The sequence below is a fragment of the Lepidochelys kempii genome, chromosome 4 (assembly GCF_965140265.1).
Source record: "Lepidochelys kempii isolate rLepKem1 chromosome 4, rLepKem1.hap2, whole genome shotgun sequence".
Lineage (NCBI taxonomy): Eukaryota > Metazoa > Chordata > Testudines > Cheloniidae > Lepidochelys > Lepidochelys kempii.
Genome location: NC_133259.1, coordinates 77,564,699 through 77,585,482, shown reverse-complemented (window position 1 = coordinate 77,585,482; position 20,784 = coordinate 77,564,699). Strand labels below are relative to the sequence as shown.

At 37.7% G+C, this 20,784-nt stretch overlaps 1 protein-coding gene across 31 annotated transcripts in view; it reads right to left on the bottom strand.

Moving 5' to 3' along the window:
• TENM3 (teneurin transmembrane protein 3) overlaps positions 1-20,784 on the bottom strand; it is a 2,195,833-nt gene that overhangs the window by 680,696 nt on the left and 1,494,353 nt on the right. For all 31 annotated transcript variants that reach the window (XM_073341694.1, XM_073341703.1, XM_073341702.1 and 28 more), the window contains one exon: positions 5,036-5,123. The gene's annotated coding sequence lies outside the window, so the exon portion shown is untranslated. The remainder of the gene's footprint in view (positions 1-5,035; positions 5,124-20,784) is intronic.

The window sequence follows — 20,784 nt, the reverse complement described above, 5'->3', positions numbered from 1 at the left end:
TACACATCCCTGCAACCCCAACATGTCTTCTCTGCCAGGGTTGTTGGAGAAGGTGATGTAGCAGTAGATATGCTACCTGCACAACTGTCGGGGAATCCTTCATGCAAAGGGAATTCCCAGCTGAGGAAATAGGACCAGATTCAATTTCCTTTGAGCCGCCAGAATAATGCAAAGAGGGTGGAATGGAGGAGAGAATCTGATCCCAGAACTTTAGTGGAGCAACATATATATGTGTTTAGGGGCTTTGAAAAGTTTTGCATATCTTAAATAATCTTAAAGAAAGATGTACATGCTGCCATACACGCAGCCTGTATAGTTCCTTTGGCTCTGAATGGCAGATTACAGTAAGCACCAGCTAGGATTCAAAGTCTCTTACTGAATTTTCAGAAATATCACTGCACCATAAAATTCATTCCAGGAAGTTGTTTACTTGTACATGACACTTTGTCCACTATCTGAGATGAAACATAGTCAGCCTCCAGAAGTGGAATTCAACATTGTAAGTACTCAGGTGCTCTGTTATGATGCACATGGGAACAGTTGCAAATTTCTGCAGAAGACGACGAGATACTATAAACTGTAAATTCTGGACGGGAAAATCAATTCACAGCTAAGCAATAGTTACATTACAGATATAAGCTCTTTCTGTTGGATAATGTTCTTAAAAGTAAGCATATTGTGATCCCATTAAAGCTCAAAAATTATACTTCATGAAGTGCACATTGAAATGGAAAACTCAAAAAGAGAGCACAAAGGATAATGTATTGGCTAGACATGAACAAAGGTATTTGTGACACAAATTCATCATAAATTGTGGTAACTGCTTGAGCAACACAGTTGCATATGCCACCCATACCTAAAGAACAGCTATTAAGTACAGACACCCCAAATGAAGTATTCAACATGATTAGGTAAAATTTTCACTCTACAGAGAAGATAATATTTGGTTGTCATTGATGGATATTCAAACTAACTGCAAGTACCTCAACTAGAGGAGGCCACTTCAAAATAGATCATCTTAAAACCAGAAGCTACTTTTGCCAGATTTGGGTGTCTGAAAATAGGGAGGAATGACAATGGACCTCAATTTGCTATTACAAATGTTGAGATCTTCACACAGGGGTCTCTGGATTTGAGCATATTACTTACAGTCCAAAACACCCACAAATTAATGGACTGGCAGAATGTGGTGTTACAATTGTTTAAAGAGACTACACACACACACACACACACACACACACACACACACACACACACACACACACACACACACACACACACACACACACACACACACACACACACACACAATGGAAATCCCAATCATCTGTAAACCAAATTTGTAGATTTTTGTGGCCACCCTAGCCTACACAGAAATACTGTGACCTGCTTAGAATTCCAGCAACACAGGCCTATCTGAAGAAAAACCACAGGGCTTGTTTGGTAATGAAGTGATGGACATACTAAAGAAACAATAAGAAGGAGCTGCATCTTCAGGATCGCTTGCTGACTGGTCTGTTGCAACTCCAAAAAAAGCACATAGTGTTATAATAGTTAAAAAACCCTGAAAAAAACCTCATTTGAAATTGAGTGTTTGTGAAACTAGATGTGTTCATGTTGGAAATAAAAGAGAATAGTTTAAAATTAATTCTTGTATAAAAAACTAAAGATGGGTTATAGCTGTTATTTTTGCATCAGGATGTGAGACGTCAAAAGTTCACTTTCTATATCAGAATACAGGGTGACTTTACTATGTGAAGTAAGAACAAAATGGTTTAACCGTTGAATGCAAGTACTCTTTGCATAAATTAGAACAACATGTTAAGAAAGCAAAATATTCAAGCTTCCTTTCTCATGCACAGAGATCTCAAGGAATTAGTAAAATTAGCTCTTGGATAGAACTGACAGGTGCATTTTAACCTTAATTTGGCTTTTTGCATGAAAGTCACAGAACCATCAAAATTACATATAGACAGGGCCAGCTGACAACATTTTGGCACCCGAGGTGGGGAGCTCAAATGACGCCCCCGTTCCCCCTCGCCTGGGCCAAAACTTTGAAAGGTCTCTTGTGCCCTCCTTCCGCCAGCACAGCACTCCACCATCTCTGTGCATCTAGAGCAGAGAGAATACATATATACCAACAGCAGACACAATTTTCTATACTCTGGGTCTTAGTGGTGCCCCTCCGCACAGTCTGGCACCTGAGGCGGCCGCCTCAGTTCGCCTCATGGTAAGGCCAGCCCTGCATAAAGAAAAGACTCGTTAAATTATTCTATTAATTGAGCCCTATTACTGCTGCCATCATATGCCCTATGTTATTTCTTGTTGCTGACAAGAATTTTAGTGCACAGGGTACAGATAAATTAGCAGTAGCTGTAGTGGTGTTAACAGGAACTTGTGAAGTCCATCTGGTAGAGTGGCAAGCTTACACCAGCCTGGTAAGAAGAGAAAATCTCATGTTGTTACATGTTGTAGATACATGTTAGCTCTATTTTTGTTCCCATTCCTAAACCATACAAAGGGAAATGCCTATGTTGTTGGGTAACAATATACCCAACCAACATAAAGTACAGATGCTATGAAAAGTTATTTCAGTGTCTCTCTCACAGGACCACTAAAAACATTCAAGTTTATACATTAGCTATTAAAGTCTAAATGCAGTGTAAGAGAGAGCATCTTTCAAACAATTGATGAGAAGAGTTTGAAAAGTGGATATTTATCAGATAAGAGAAGGTTGACATGCTTTACTATAGTGGTAGCTGCAGAAAGCTGTTTTTCTGAGGTAAAAAACAGAGATGCTAGAAAAATGCTAGAAAAAATGAAGGAATATAATCAACAATGTACTTCATTTAACCAGAATATGGCTTTTGCACTACATATTGAGTTATATTTTTATAGCACAAAGCCAACATTGATTACCTTTTCAGCACAGCGTGCCTGAAATTAGATACACAAACTCCTATTAGCAATACTAAGAGTTGTGTACCTAATTCCCTGCATACTGCACTGACAATTTATCTAAAAATACAAATCTAGTTTAACTCCATAAGTTTCTTTTTGCACATTAACTTTCCCAAAGTGCATAAGGAATATGATGCACAATTGATTGAAAATTTACAAAAGGGGCTGGTATCATATAATAGTTCTATTTAAAATACCGATTATCAGGTATACAAATTAATTATGGGTATTTCTACTGGCTCTCTTTTCCCTATGCTGTTTAAATACAAGGGTAAATTTACTCCACTGATTTTCTAAGGAAGGCTACAGATGAAATCTACAATTGTAAATCATTAAAACCTGCTATATCTTAACCAAGGTAAGCCTTAAGCTTTACTACATTCTGAATACAAAACAATAAAGGAGTCTTACACCGCATGCAGGATGTGTACACAACCCATCCATTCCTCCCAGAGCTTTATTTCAGTTTTGATTAATTACTCAGGGTGGTTTTTTTTAAGGCCTATGTTATCACTTTTCTCTTAGACCCCCATGGGGAAAAATAAAAGTCAGTGCCTGAGAAGGATATTAAAGAAACCCCAAGCAATCAGTGGTGTTGTGTGCAACATTTAAACCCCAATTATCTTATTTTGCAACTCTCTCTTATCATCACAGTTCCATGAGCTGGACACCCCTAGCTCTTCTCTCATATACTGGATCTATGTCAGATTCAAGGGGAACATTGTGTTGTTCAGGACCTGCTTTGTACATTTAAATTAAATCTCACAACAGGAGAAAGGGATAAGTGTGTAACAAAATGTCTATTATTATGGTGACAGAGTGAGGCACCTTTTAAAGCATTTTCCTGTTTTGTTTTGTTTTGGTTGCCCCCCCTCATAAAAAAGAATTTGTGGTCCACGAATGATCAGAACCAAAATAAATTATGGTTAAGTAACTGAACTTTTCTGATGTGTAAATTGAATCATTCCCACATGCTGGTGTTTCATAATTAAAAAGATCCTTTTCACTGTGGGAAATTTTACTGAATTTTGTATTAAAAGAAGAAACAAGCCATCAATCAGGAGGGGGTAGGGAAACTCAAAGAGCTCAACACATTAAACTTGAAGAGTGCAGTTGAATTCTGAATGATTTGCTCCAGGAGACTGTAGATCTTTAAGGCAGACTACTGTACAAACATTAATGAGCAGAGTGCTTATCAGATATTCTGTTCTAAAATCTTTTGCAGTTCCCTAGTAGAACACAATTTCCATTTGGTGGAAAAGCCCCAGAATATGGTTTTAAACAAACCCTTTTTTCAAGGTTCACAAGCTTTAAATTACTAGACGTTGGCTACCATTGAGAAAACTCACTGAGCTATAACCAGAGAAAAAAATAACCAGGTACAATTCAATTCACTATGGTTGCCATGTAAGTGCTCCTCAGGAGGATCAAGACTTGTTGGGAATAAGATTGCTGCCTAACACAAACTCTTCCAGGTGAACATAGACATTTAACATATCATACTTATAACTCAGGTGCTTTTAACTGAGTTTATTAAAGTTCATGGCTACTGCTAAAAGTTCCAAAATATTAAGCAAGAATATGTACCATTAAAAAGCAAATATTTACCATGGTATAGCATGAATACCTCATTGTGGCTTATATTCAGAACACAAGATAAAGGTCACGATAACTAAACTCAATACTGAAATACGATAATTTACTTGTTAATGATATCTTTTTTCAAGGTCAGTAAATATGGGGTGGGGGATAGGAAATAGAATGAGAAAAAAGGAAGGGTGAAGAAAAAAAGAGATGAGCCGGATCCTCAGCTTGTGTAAACAGGCATAGGTCCATTTAAGTTAGAGCTATGCTGATATACACCAACTCTGGACTTGACCCAATATCGTTAATATAACAATTTAAGGACATAATCATTGATCCAGCAGCAGAGATTACTGGTAATGGATTAGAAAGTAGGGTACAGAGACAAAGGACAGCTTGGTCTTTTGTGATTATCAGTTAGACATTTAATCACTTCACTGCAATTTATGAGTCCCAATACAACCAGAGACCCTGGGATGTTTTGACTTACCTTTTCTTCTTTCTTCACTCAGGAATTCTTTGTTTTCTGAGTTTAATACAACGGTTTTACTCCAGCAGGTCACAAACAATCCAGAAATCTGTAATCAAATGGATCACAAGCATGGATTTATCAAGGAGAACCTTTTAAAAATATTCTATGTATAATTATTCTTAATTACAAAATACAGTAATAATTTTCAATTCTATTGAGGGGCAGAAATACTTAATGTTGATCTTGTTCTGGGTCATCATCGTTGTCTTCTGTTTAACAGTAATGCATGTGTGCTTCATTGGATCTCAAATATTATTTAAAAGGTAAATTGAAATGTAGATTATCTGCTGTGAATATTTATTATGGATATTGCTAGAGTAATGTTACAGCATTGGAAAAAGGTAATTTTACTTGATTGTACCTAGAATTTCTTTGGTGAAAGTTTTCCATCAAGAAATTCTAAGCCATCACAAACCAAAACTGTTTGTGGAAATGCATCAGAGTCATTGAAACTTTTGTCAGGTCCAGGATGGAATACCCCAGAGTAGCCTAGTGGCTAGGACAGCGTTTTCAAAAAGGTGGGTTATGACCAGGTTGTAGATGCGTCCCAGGTCTGGTGCTGAGGGCAAGCCCTGGGGAGCGAAGGGAGGGTCTAGAGAAGGAGGTGGCAGCACACCGTGGGGGAGGACAAAGATGACAATGCTGGCTTATGATTTCATTCCCATCCCAAATTTAGACCCTGGGAAGGATGTTAACAAATAAACAAGCAAACAAACAAAAGACAAAATGAAGTTGGTGGGTTGCCTTAGTAAAAAGTTAGGGAGCCAATGTATTAAGGCAGATGCCTGAGATGTGGAAAATGTAGTTCAAGTTTCTTTTCTGCCTGATTTGAAGCAGGGACTTGAATCTGTGTCTCCCATATCCACTGACCACTGGGTTATTGACTATTCTGAGATAGTCTCTCTTCCTCACCCTCAAATTTCAAAAGGCTTTGGTTTCATATCAGAATAAAATCAGATGTCCAAACCTCAATTTAAAACAACAACAACAACAGAATTCTTGTTTTCTGGCCAGCCTATTATACCAACAGTAAGAATTACTTTTGGGGATTCCATATTTGTTTTTTCTCACTTATTTCCATATTTTATCTTGTCAGCTCACAAGTAAAATGTTATTTCCTAACTGTCACTGTCCAAACTCACCCTGTGATCTGAAAGTCTAGCTGCATTCTTTCTGGCATTAACATTGTCAATAATAATGATTTTTCAGTTGTAACTTAACAATTCTATTGATGTGTGAACTAGAAAACATTCTAACTCACTCTCCCATAGCCCTGTAAACCCAATAGAGTCAACAATAGTAAGCAACAAAAACAAACAAAAAGACAATGCTTAATTTCGTAAGTAAGTAGAATACATATAGAGAGCAGCTTTATTGAGCAATAAGCCATTTTCACATTGTCACTTTCCTGAACAATCATCATCAACTGTTCAGAAATTAATTGTAATGTAACTTTCTACATTTAACTTTCAGCAACTTTTGGGGTACAGTCAGTCACAAAAATAGAGAATTAGTAATTAAAAGGTGGTGTGCAGAATCAAGTGCTATAATGCTAGCTTCTGAAAATACCACTTCATACTTATCATACTCTCTTTAACATTCTAAACATGTTCAATTTTGGTACTCTCACTGAGGAAAAAAAAAGATTTTCATGCCATACATTTGAATTTTGCAATTATTTTTGCTTTTAGAACTTCTCTCCAAACATTAGTCTATACAGTCTACAGTCCACTCAATTATTTCTGTGAGCCTGTCAGAAATACTGAACTCTGTAACAACAAAAAAAGGATGCCGATGGAATGAAAAAGGAAAGAGTCAAATGTAACACATTTGTGCCAATATCTTTTCACCACAAGGTGTTTTATTTTCAATGTTTTTTCAACATCATACCATAAAAATGCATTATGAAGGACAATTTCCCCAATATTTTCTTTTTAAAGGAAACAGGCCAAATCTAAAACCACCACCACCACAAGCCGCTTTTACAGGAAACCTTTAAAAAAAGAGGCGAAGAGTCCAGTGGCACCTTATAGACTAACAGACGTATTGGAGCATAAGCTTTCGTGGGTGAATACATGCATCCGACGAAGTGGGTATTCATTCACCCATGAAAGCTTATGCTCCAATACGTCTGTTAGTCTATAAGGTGCCACAGGACTCTTTGCAGCATTTACAGATCCGGACTAACAAGGCTACCCCTCTGATACTTTAAAAAAAGAGTTATCCCTGGTAGATGGACCAGAATATGAAAAGAAATGGTAAAATCATAATCTGAAAAATAGTCGAAGACCATTCTTAGTATGTTCTCCACACTTCAGAAGGGTTTCAGGGGTGATGATCTCAGTTTATGGAGGCAGAAACTATGGATATTACAGTAGCTACCAATACTGAATGGCAAAACATTCTGAAAAAATGGCTCACCTATAGTTTGTGTAGCCAACTCCTAACTGAATCATAGGAAGAGATAATGTTATAAGAGATGATAAACTCAAAACAGGATAATGGAAGCCCAGATAATAATCCCAGTCATGAATGACCTAACATCTTGGGACACTGCACATGTCTTGTCACACGCCTTTAATTGGGGAAATAGATAGAAAACCTTCCTGGGATCACACACAGCTGTGAAAAAAAAATTATGCACACTAAATGCAAAATAGATAAATAGTATTTATGTTCTGTTCCAAATAAGTCACTAAACACTACAAAAATGGAATGGCAATTGCAATATGGAGACAAAGCTCTGAAAAAAGCTTAGAGAATCACAGAATCAATGCAAACTGTTTTACTATTTGATGGCCAGACACACAAATCATTGAGTTATACCAGCTGATGATCTGTCTCTGAAAGTCCACTGGTAAGAATGTTAAGAATCTATCATTAACTTAATTTGGATTCTATGTTTGGGTGTTCTTTCAACTTGGTTGTTTTCATCTTTTTGTTAACGGATTTAATGTTCATTTAACAAATTGCTGATATCAAGTTTATTTGTTTTTGCTGTGGAAACAAGGTGTGAAAGTTCCTACAGAGCTACTTCATGCTCTTCGGGGTCACTAATATTACTGAATCCCACTGTTCAACACTAGAGAGTCACAAGAGAATGTGTGCCTATATAGACACACACACACAATTTATGGATGTGTATTTTTTTCTATTTCTTGTAAACAAAAATTAAATTTAATATTTATACAATCAAGGTTAGTTACTAGTAACTAGATTTCTTTGAAATGAGCCTCTTTACATTCACACTTGAGGGATGAAAGTGCTTGCACCACAAGCTTTTGGAATCTACTACTTCAGGAATTCTGAACCTACAACTGAAAAGAAGCTGGGCAGGCAAGTAAGGAATATGAACGTGCAGAGGCTCATCTCAAAAACTCCAGTTACTTGTAAGCAACCTTCAGTTTCTTCAAGTAGTCTCTGCACATTACCAACTATGGGAGTTTAGTAAGCAGTAATTTTTATTTTTAAAAAGGAAGGTGGAATGAAGATTTCTAGGTGAAAATGAAGGTGCAGAATTGCCAAAAATCAGCATCAACTCTGTATGCCAGGTCAAACATGTATTAGAAATGACAGCAACCTCTCACTCTCCCAAAACAAGCCTCAAATGAAGGAAAAAATAGCTAAAAAGCACATATAAAACTTCAAGTAGCTTCCTTACAAAATCCTGTGATGAAGCCCATGGGAAAACATGTTATGGAAAACACATTATCATAATAATTGTGATACATAAGATGATGTATTTGGGTAATCTTTGAGCTGTGATGAAAGGCCACTTAGTCCCACCTCCTGCTTTTGGGGACTAGGAAGGAACTTGAGGATTAATCTGGTCCTCATAGAAAATATAAGACACTGGATATCCAAAGCATGCAGCCAAATCTTCCTGGATATGAATAAGGCATGGAGAAATACAGACAGGCTAGTGGCCCAAGTACGATGGACAGAGACCATCAAAGACCGAAATTAGGATAAGGACATAGATAGAGACATATTTTCTGTATATAATATGGCATATGGAGTCATTGGGCCTGTATATCATTAACTTTCTGTCCTGAAGTAACAGCTATAACAAATGCATTGTCACAAGGCTATGGAGGAGAACAGTATGACAAATGTGTGACTAGAGTCTCTAGGAGTCTTGTGAAAAAAAGCTTCACACACAGAAGGGACTATTCCTAGGGTAGTTCAAATGAATCCATCTCACCACAGAACTCAGAGCACAACCCATACATGACAAAACAACTACCCCAAGCAGCCCTAGTGAGTACATAGTGCAACCATTTCATTAACCTGGTTACTGGAGCATGAACAAAAGGACTACTGACCTGTGTACCACACAGTGAAAAGTTGAAATGTCAGCCAATTGCATTCTAATACATAACAAGGGAAAACCATTTCCAATCAACTCTCTTTTGAGCTGCTCTCTTGAGAGTCTCTTCCAATTCACCAGAGTTGGTCAGCTGGGTCAAATTTTCCAGTTTTCCAACACAATATTCAGAACTGAGCAGGCAACTCTCCATCAAGAATCCTTGCAAGAATCCAGTGGACTCTGTTGACTCTCATAGATCCAGAATTTCAGTAACTGTTACATGGAACATAAAGTGAATGAAGCCAGAGAATTAGCATCAACCTAGACAGATCTGGGCACCTTGGCCACTTTGGAAAGTGATGCCTCAGAGTCAAATATTCTTACCATTGGACTCAGTCAACCAGCAGTAGTCCTAGGATTATGATGCTGATTTTGCCAGACGTATATTTTTTGACACTGATGAAGCCAGACCTCTGGCACCATTCTTGTTTGATCTAGGAAGATCTGAAGATTCTGGCATCGCTTATCCCAGCCACAGAACCAGTTTTACCTGTAACTCTCCTGAGATAGTAGGGCAGTTCTCCGAGCATTGGATTCAGGCATGAATGGAGCCAGGCACAGTAGTGCTGCTTATCCAACACATAGAATTGACAATGCCAGGTCCTCAGCCCAAGATTCAGTCAATATGAATTAATCCAGGGACCCCTGTGCTACTAATGTTGAGCATAAAGTCAATGATTCCATATCCTTGGCACTTGGTGGATCCAGGGATTCAACTCTGTGATCTGGGGATCAAGATGTTGCTCATAATGACCATAAAACCACTTTGGCAAGCAATTTTCTAAAGCTGACAGGGCTGGATCACTGATAATAGACTTGGTTAACCCAAACTCATGGACTCTGGTGCTGCTTATGCCAAACACATGACATTCCAGAACCAATGGTGTGGGATCCTTCATGTTAGACTTAGGACTTGTCTACAAATGGACACTCAGGAAAATTGATCTGAATTAAATAAGGGCTTGTTACACAAACATTCAGTTCATGGCAGGTGAGGGTGTGAATATACCCCACACCTGCCTGCCTCAGAATAACTAACTATCCATGTGGACCCTTCTGATGCACATTAGCAGTTTGTTAATGTGCCATGATCTAGTCCTTTTTTGAAACAGGACTAGATCAAAGCACATTAACTGTTAACGTGCATCAACAAGGTCAACACTGACAGTAAGGCCAGTAAGGGAAGATTCACACCACAGCTTGTTGTAAACTGATCACTTGTGTAGACAAGCTCTTGAGGTGTTAATTTAATGTGGATTAGTTAAACTGCATTAAATCCCTGTGTAGCCACTCTCATTCAGAATTAAAGGGGCCTTAATTCAGTTTAGTTTCATTCACTTTGGAAGTGAATTAAACAAAGCCAAATTAAAGCCAGTTTAATTCTGAATGAGTGTGTCCACACAGGGGTTTAATTTAGTTCATTTCTGAAGTGAATAAAGCTAAACCAAGTAAAGGCAGAATTAAGGCCATTATAATTCTGAATAATCACCTTCACAGAGGGATTTAATGTGGTTTAACTAAACCATTTAAAAGCCTGATTTAAATAAACTTTCCTGAGGGCATGTCTACACTGCCCCACAGTTCAGACTTTGGGGGGATGCATAGCAGTACACAAAGTGCTGCTCTGTAACTTCCCCATGTGGGCATTGAAGGTGCAAACTGAAAGATTCCTAGGTCGCATTAATGTAATCCTGTTTGAACAGGATGGGGCAGTGTAGACAAGCCCTGAGTTTCCCCATGTAGACAAGGTCTAAGTCAACCTCAATCCCACACATGCTAAACACGATGTTCATGTTTCCAGGACCTCAGCACGGGACTCTGTCAACTCAAAAGTACCTAAGCACAGTACCACTGCAGCAAGCAGCTCTTCAGAATCAACAATGCAAAGCCCTCAACACTGGATTTTACTGACCTGGATAGATCCAGGGTCCCTTTGGTACTGAATTCCTGGCATTGCACTTGCTCACTCAGAATGGATCCCGAGATCTTGATGCTATTTATGTCAGACATAGTATCAATTTGGTGAGTAACTCTCTAAAGGCCATGCTAGATTTACAGATTGCCAGATTTTTAGTCAATTACACCTGAAGACATGGCCCTGCTAGCTATGGTGAGAAGCGACCTTCCCAGCTCTGTGGGTTCAGATGATGCCTGTGGTGTACAGGCATCCTCCTCTTTTCCTCATCTTTCTTAAGAAAAGCTGACAACGTAAATGACAATTTAACGAACTACAAATGAAAATATCCCCTAAAGTAGAGAAGAAAGAAAAGAATTATGGTTCATTGTATCTGAGATCACTGCACCTTCAGTGGTTAGAAGGAATTGAGGGCCAGGGTGCATTTGTGCACAAACAAGCTGTCTGGAATAAGGCCCTGCAGCTGTGCATACCTGGTGGCCTAATGAGCACAGCTGGGGTGCATCAGTTAGACTGCCTTATGGACCACTCCGCCTGATTGGCTGAGGAAGCTAGCAGGCCTGCTCTTAAGCCCAGCAGCAACAGTATCTTATTGACTCTAGGAGTACTGTTTGATAATAAATCCTTTCACCTTTTTTAAGCCCCTGAAACTGTGCATGGGGATGGGAAGATGAGGGGTATAGCCCCAGTGGACACCGCTTTCTAGAATATTTTAAGGGCCCACAGTGCAGGCACCTTGATCCCACAAGAAGACTCAATACTTTTAAGTGTTAATTGTTTTCCTTGTTAAGAATAAAGCCGTTCCTTTAGACAATGCATGTAAGAGAATGCTTGAATGTGCACGTTATCAGATTAGTAACAAATCTTTTGGTTCTTGCTGTTCTGGAACCCACATTTTTCTTTACTAACATTTAACTTAGGTTCCCCACTGACGAAAAACACATTCTTTTGGAACATTTACTACCAGCATTTACACAATATATATTTTTAAAGCCTTGTCATAGTAAAATAAAATAATGTTACTGTATAATAGTATAAGAGAGCTAGCCCATTCTATGGCAAGTGCCCATATCATGGACTCATTTGCAACTGAAATATACCTATAGGGACTCCATGGAGTCTTGCATGCTGTTAATTCATTTTGTTATTAACAGCAGCTGCTAGAGCTGCCCATAGCAAGTAAATTTCAATAACAATGCTTCCAGAATAGAGTATGGAAAATTACAACATTTTAGTATTAAAAAATGTCATTAGTTAGAAACCCTGCACCTAGGCTTTTAATGAGTGAAAATGTTTTTGTGGCAGGTTGTCTATGGAATTCTTTCCCACTGAACACATTTTTTTATATTATTTTCATCTTCACAGTATTAAGGGTAAAACCTGCTGAGATGCAGCCTCCCATTTACAGGGTGTCAATTAGCCATCATACACACTTATAATAATTGGTATCATAGGAGAAGGTAACATTACAGAACAGTCCTCCCTGCAATATCATCTATGGGCACATGTTCAAAATGTACATGATAATCAAGGCACCATGTTTCTCTCTCCTCAGACCAAACTTGGCATCACTGAAACTGGTTGGAAGTAAGATTGTCATGCTGTAATTATTAGTGCTAGTGATTCAAAATCCAGAACATCTTTCTTCAATTAAATATTAACTATGCAACTTTGTGAACTTCATATTTCAGCACTCACGAAGAACCAAAGAGACCTTAAATCCCCCTGCAAGTCCCACAAAAAACCCCAAAACACCTTTTCACTATTAAAATATTTATTATATTCCCACTAGCACAGAGAAAATAACATTTAGTAATGAAAACTGAAGAAAAAGGAGTTTTAGTAAAAACTGCTACATTTCATTGCTTAAATTAATGTAAGCCACGAGCACATTCCCAGACAAACTTTTTGTAGCAAATCAGTAAAGCGCTACATAAACTAAAACAAACAATACACCTCATTTTTTGACCTAGATTACTGCTTAAACAGAGGTAGATATTCTTTATTTACATGAAATGCAATTAGGTCTGCTGCTGCCAGTACTGTGAAAAATGCACCTGTGCCAGGGAGGCTGTATAGCTGAAAAATATATTTTTTTAAAAAGTGAAGGATGATTGTGTGTGGCAACAATGTTCACTTTGGGAATATAAATACCATTCACAGTTTTAAATTGATTTGGGGCTCAGGGTATCATTATATTGTAGTTGTATAGAACACTTATTTAAAAGTGTTTTCTAAGTCACTCTTGATCTGAAGTTTAGATGCTGGACATTCATGTATAACTGAGCAGAGTGTATCTGCATTAAATGACATGATAAAGTGCTTTTGTGTGCATTTTTCTATGGCAGATTCCCTCTGAATGCAGAACAAGCTAAATATTGGTAACTGAGAGACAAAAAAACAAATATCTCTGAATGCCAGATATTAAGGAATATCTGTATTTGGATTTGAACGGTCTCCATAATCAAGTTATTTGAAGTTTTGGAAGGAACACTGGCTTATTTGGGGGACAGGTTCTTGGTGTATCAAAATATTATTTTAAACACTCCATTTTTTAATTCAAATCTGGCCCATCAAATAACAAACAGTTCTATCATGAGTGCACATGAATGCCTCAAAAGAGTGTTCTGTGAGGCTATGTTCTGAGCTCTCTCCAATACTGATCCAAACTCCCATGTGAGAATGAGTGAATAATTTTCACTGATAGGCCAGGGTGTATTTGTGCACAAACATGCTGTCTGGAATAAGGCCCTGCAGCTGTGTGTGCCTGGTGGCCTAATGAGCACAGCTGGGCTGCATCAGTTAGGCTGCCTTATGGGCCACTCCGCCTGATTGGCTGAGGAAGCTAGCAGGCCTGCTCTTAAGCCCAGCAGCAACAGTATCTTACTATCTTATTGACTCTAGGAGTACCGTTTGATAATAAATTAACTTGGAAGGGTCACTCGGATAATATCGTACAAAAATGTAAATGTAGGATGAACTTACTGCAGTGTAGCTGGAAACAAATGGGGTACAGATAAAAAGGTATTGATGATGATGATGTGGAGAGCATTGTTAAGATCAGTTTTGAGTACAGATGCCAAGCTTTTGGTTCCACCTCAAAAACAATTCTTAGAAACTTGGAACGGCTCCAGGGCAAAACTCTGCAATTGGTATGTAGCCCAATGATAACATCAGTCTGTATGCTGCAAATATCCACTGGAGAAGCATCAATAAATCTAAGGATCAAACTATTTGAGCTAAACTTTTGGGCAAAGGTAAAAGGGAATAATGAAAATGAAGTACATAACAGATTTTTAAGGACTGCTGGGTGCTTAATAGACAAAATTATATGGATTGCTGGAGCCTTCCTCGTATTATCAGGGTCTAAAAAACAGGTAAAGGAGAGATGTAAAAAAGAAAAATTGAGAAAACTAAAAATTGTTAGTTACAGAAAAATCAAATTACAGCTGGACAGTTATTCCCCTATTTGTGGATTTGGAATTATATGGAAAAAACTGAGACGAAAAAACCCACATATTACGACCAATGAAATTTCTGAATTTATTTATGAAAAATGGGGCCATTTTTGCCAAATCTATCCAGAAGGATTAAAAGGTGAGTGCATGGGTAGAGTGGGAACAGCCTTCTGTGTTCCTAGTCATGGTAAGAGGCGTGACTTCTGCCTCTGTAATTTTATCTGATTCTTTGTCAGGCATGATGACAATCAGAACAGGGACTTGGGAAAGCAGAAATAACGTAATAAGTGGAATAATGGAAATAATGCAAGAAGCTGTGTGTGTAACAATAGTATGTATTCTAGCACATATTGGAATATATGGAAATGAGATAGCTGACAAAGCAGCAAAACAAGCTCTGAAAAATGAGCAGGTAGACATTAAGATACCCTTAAGAAGACAATAATTTAAAAGCACGGTCACAAGGAGCTTGCCAAGGAATGGCAAGAAGTATTGACTAAGGAAACAAAAAGATGAAGGTTTTGTGATATATGCTCAAAAATCAAAAATACTACTGTATTTACAGTCATGATAGGCAAAATGAAGTAGTCATTTTCAAGTGTTAGCAGGTCATTGTTCCTTAAAATGTTAAGTTAAACTTATTAAAAAGACAAAGACGCATGCTGTGTAATGTGTGCAAAACCAAAGAAACCGTGGATCATGCTCTGTAGCATTGTGAGCAATATTCTATGGAAAGAACGTTTGTTTATGAAAATTGATTCAGCTTGGAATCAAAGATTTTTCCCTAAGGGGACTAGTGACAATATTATGAAAATGGAATAGTGCAAAAAAAAAATCCTTGCCATGTTTCTGTAAAGGTATTAACCTGAGTGAAAGGAGATAAAAAAAAAAAAAAAGAATGAAGAAAGTGGTGGTCAGAGCCTTGTATGATGAGGCTGGGACCCAAAAAACAAAGACAGTGAGACAAGCTTACTGATTGCTCAGTGCACATGCCTATAGATTCTCGATCTCCCTGTGCTTGCCTTCTGCCCTTCTCCAGTTTGGACCCTGCCCTGCTCCCGGCCTAATCCCAGCCTCACTCCAGCCTTCACCCACTATAGGTAATCTGGTTCTGACCTTTGGCTCTGGCTTCCTGGCTCTGCCTCTGCCTCAACTGTCAGCTCTGGCATTCAGACTCTGACTTTGGTTCTGATCCTGCTTTGACCCTGGCATTCAGACTCCTACTCCAACCACTAAGCTGACCACTCACTACCTGGTTTCCTGACACATGCAAACACCCGCCCCTGAGTTCTATGTCATTCCCCAGCTTCTGTCTTTCTGGCCCTACAGAAATCATTTCTGTCAGTTTTGAGGGAAAACAATGTGGTTGGAAGAACTCTGCCAATACTCTTGGTCTGTCAGTTGATTCTTTGTCAAGAGCTAGTGCAGGTATGGGAGCCAGAATTTACCTTTAACTTTATATTTACTTCACACAGATATTGCCAACATAATTTTGAAAGATCAGAGTTTCAATTACAATTGCCCATGAACCCTGAAGAAGCAATTATACAATTACAGAATTACATAAAAAGATGCCTGCAAAACCTGCCAAGAACAAACTATTATGGAACTTTCCAAACTCAGTGATCTGTAACAGTCTCAATAAAATGTAACTATTAGTACCTTTTTCTTCTCCATTGTCTCTGTCTTCCTAATCAAAGAGGTATAGATTTGCAAAATCAGAAGCATGAAAATACTTGCATGTACCTTAATTATGTATGTAAATACCAGATATGCATGTGCCAGTCATGTATATCTGGTATTCTGAAGAAGGCTCTTTGTAAGCTCAAAAGCTTCTTTCTCAACAATATAAGCTGGTCCAATAAAAGATATTACCTCACCCACCTTTTCTCTCTAATGTGACAATCAGGCACTTACACATACAAATGGCTAATTAGATTCCCAATTTCTGTTCTAAAGTGCAAAATCTGTCAGAAAACAAACAAGACCTTTCCCCACCTCATGGGCTTTTATCTTTTTTATTCTAAGGAAACTAAAAAGAAAGTGTCATTCCACTGAATTCATTTAAAAAACTTGAAAGTCCACTGCAAACTCTGAGTGATTGGTTCAAATGGGTTCATTGTAATTGATGTATCGTGTTCCATACCTTATAGCACTGAGTGCTTGCCACTAAATGGCAGCTGATCATTAAAGGTATCCTATAACGTATAGGTACAATAGGTTTAATCTATGAAAATTACAGTTTCCCTTCCTATATTTTGAGAACAGCAAAAAAATGAAGGCGAATTACACAGTGGGTTGCATAAAGATTGCCAACAGTGAGCCTTCACTAAAGCTATCTACAATTTGATGAAAACTTTAAGTTAGTTTGCAGATTTTCATGTCAAGCCATGTATCAGATCTGATTCACGTAAAACTGAAGATTATCACCATAGGCTAAACCACTATGTGGTTTTAGATCCAATATTCTTTGCTTCTCTTTTCTGCAGTCTTTTCAGAAACTTGTGAAACAGTAGGAGGGAGGGAGAAGCGAAGGGCAAGACTTAAAATATTTTGATGGTTTGCTCTTCAATATCTATGACTGGATTAAGTGAAAGAAATCAAACTGTTTAAGAGGTATATGCTGATCAGCAAACACATGCCTCAGGCAATATTTTTTACAAACTCTTTATTAATATTTAGAGACATTGCAAAGATGTCAATTTTTTTCTCTTGCTTATTTTGGAAGAATTGAACATGACAATGACAAGGTGGTACGCCCATAAATCCAATAAGTGTTTTATTGGAAATCAATGCCTTGGACAAGTATGGTGACTAAAACGTTGGCGGGGTACAATTGCCCTTGTCAACCTTGAACACAGTGACTAAAAAACAGGAAAATAAAATCAATACCACACCAACTGCACACATAACTACAATGTTTATACGTTCACATAGAGAAAACAAATCAATTTATTGTGTGAAAACCTGCAATCTGTTCAGAATTTGCTCTGTCTTCTGATGTATTAATGCTATTGATTACACTGAGCTAAACTTACATCATATCAAGGCTTGTCACTTTGAAAATGGTGACTCGTGGGTTCCAGTTTAAAGAAGGTTTGATTTTATTCTACAGGATATGTACTGCCATAGGGTTAAACATAGAGCTCCCATTGATATAAATGGGAATTCTGAATGAAAATCTTTGCCAGTAATATCACTAAGTCTGCAGTAATACCCTGGGCAGCCACCTGCTTACATTTATACTTAAAGATTTATATCTAGAGTCCTCTTTTCTAAGAACTCTGACAAGATGGACATGAAATATAATTGCAATTAGAGATGTGCTGAGCTACCAGAAAAATACATCTGGACACTAAGTCATGAGGAATACCTGCTGATTCCCAGGTAGTGTGGATACTTAACTTATCTGCATGCTGTGCATCTAGTTACTGTTTGTATTTCAGAAAAGAGATCCATTACCCATATCAATAGTGGCCATCCAATTATAAACAGAGCATGTTACTTTAACTATCATAATAAATTAGGTTGCAAAGTGGCAAGTCATGAAGACAATATATCATAATTACAACCAACCGATAACAGGTTATGTGAATGTGATATCCATCAAATAGCAACACATTACATCCAATATCAACACCAGCTACTAGACCAGGCAGACTGGGTTCTTTTGCTTTCTCATGTGGATTATAGTGACAGAAACATCCACTGCCCACCTCTCATACCTAACATCAGAGTACTAATGCTTCTGCTTTTGAATTATGATTTTTACTGGCAGGATTTTTATTCCCATAATGGCAACTATGTACTTTTATTTTCACCCTGGAGAACCTCATGTTGTTATGAGTAAAATGCTAATAGAAAAGTAGACCAAAATGTGTTGTTTGTCTCAGTGGAAAACTTGCATCTATCTGGAAAAAGTTTGTTCCCAGAGCAGATTTAATTTGTGTGCTTTTATTGATGCTCAAGTTATTTTAAAGATATTCTTATGTTTCCTGTAAAAGAAAGCAAAATCTGATTAACATTTTTCAATATAGACTCAACCAATACAGGCAAGACTCAGCTAGTACAGCTGGAATGGGGGAAGACGTTAATGACCTTCCAAGGGATTTTTAGATAAGGCCCCTTGTTGTTATGTGCACATTACAGAATTGTAAACTTAATAGAGGTGTCTGTGCATTACGGTATAAGTTCCATAATGTATATATTGCTCACAAAACAATACAGTCGATGAGGCAATGTACTGTACTTGATCAAAATCACTCCCTCACAGAACTAGTGTAGTGTTTAGTATGCATAATAAAATACTTAAAATATAAAAATCCTATCCCACTGTAACGCTCTTCCCACAGAAAAGCTAGGAAATGGTATTTTTCTGTTATTTCTGATCCTATAAAGCATAAACCAAGAAATGGAGCTTAACTGTTATACCAATATTTTCCCTTAAAATGTTACATTAGAAAAAAAGTGCACACAAAGCAATAGATACATTAGTACATATCATAAATAATTATTTACATGTTGAAGGATCTCAAAACATCATATACATTATGGGTCTGAATGTGCACTATTGAAATCAATGCAAGCTTGATGAGTGGGTGCACATTCAGACCCTGAATACATTACTATTTGTGTAGTGTTGACAATGTACAATATACAAAAAGAAAGACCATGGCTGCTCCAAAGCCCTTACATTCTGAAGACAGTCAGAAAGATAATGAGCCACACTGGGAAATCTAGAGATTTGGAGATAGCTTAGATTTTGTAGAGGGTTTTTTCCATTTCTTTTTATTCCCCATTTAGCCCTATAGCAATCTTGAAAAATCATACAAGTTTACCATCTCAGCATTTACATCTACTTGCCCATACTTTCTGAGTATAAAAAGATCTCACCTACAAAAAAAAAAAATATTACCCACCCCAAGGCTAACATACAGTACACCACTGACTGCCACCTCTAGTTTGCCATTTTAGGTAGAACACTCATTTGCCATAGTTCTACAGTACCTTGTTACTAAAAGGCACTTTTAAAAGTGTTCCTCAGTGTGCTGTATTGTGGTCGATAGGCTTTTTAATGAAGTTCTGATGCTCTGGGGCCTTCTACTGGAACATACAAATCAACTGGCGCCCCTGCATGGATTCATCTGAGAGCTATTTGATTATAACAACAGCTGTGAATAGCACAAAGATTTGGGATGAGGATAAATTTATTTTACTGGAACTTCTTTTTCTGAGCGTGCAATATTCTGTATTCCCCAGGTAACGCTTTCAATAGCCAGTTTGGGGGTGTAAAAGGTGGCAGCACTTGAAACATTCAGCCTATGAGACTGAGCACATGGCTGAACATTTGGGCACATTTAAAAAAATGTTAGGATCTCCTGTTAGTCACTGCAGTAGGGAAGCTTTAGTTTGAATTTAGTTATAAAATAGAACACACAAGCGACTCTTGTGTTCTCTAATTTCTAAACCTAGCTTGGTCTTTCTGATATCATACAGACTCTCATGGATTCCTCAGTTAATGCCAAATGCCACAAGCCACAGAAGATTTCTTGGTCTCTCTCAAGTAGTGAATGAAAGCACTTTATAATATCAGAAAAACAAAGGGAGGGTCAACTTTATAAATATATAATATGGTCTACCTCTTATAGATAGGAGAGAATGCTATCCTGGAAGCTGATTTACCATTCTGAAATACGTTTTCTGTTGGTACTCGCTACTTAGGGGCAAGCTATTCCCTTAGAATAACTGTGATGATCCAGGAGGTCCCCTAGGTATAATTTTAACTTTCCTGTATTTTCCATGGCTTATTTTCACTGTTTACGTCTTCAATTTCAGTGGTGGATTTTCAAAATGGATTGCACTTCGCAGCAAGCAGAGGTGCAGACTGTGTAAAAGCAGTATGTGATTTGTAATAATGGATTTCATGTTAACCCTTATATCTACAGGTGGCCTTAACTAAAGGAAT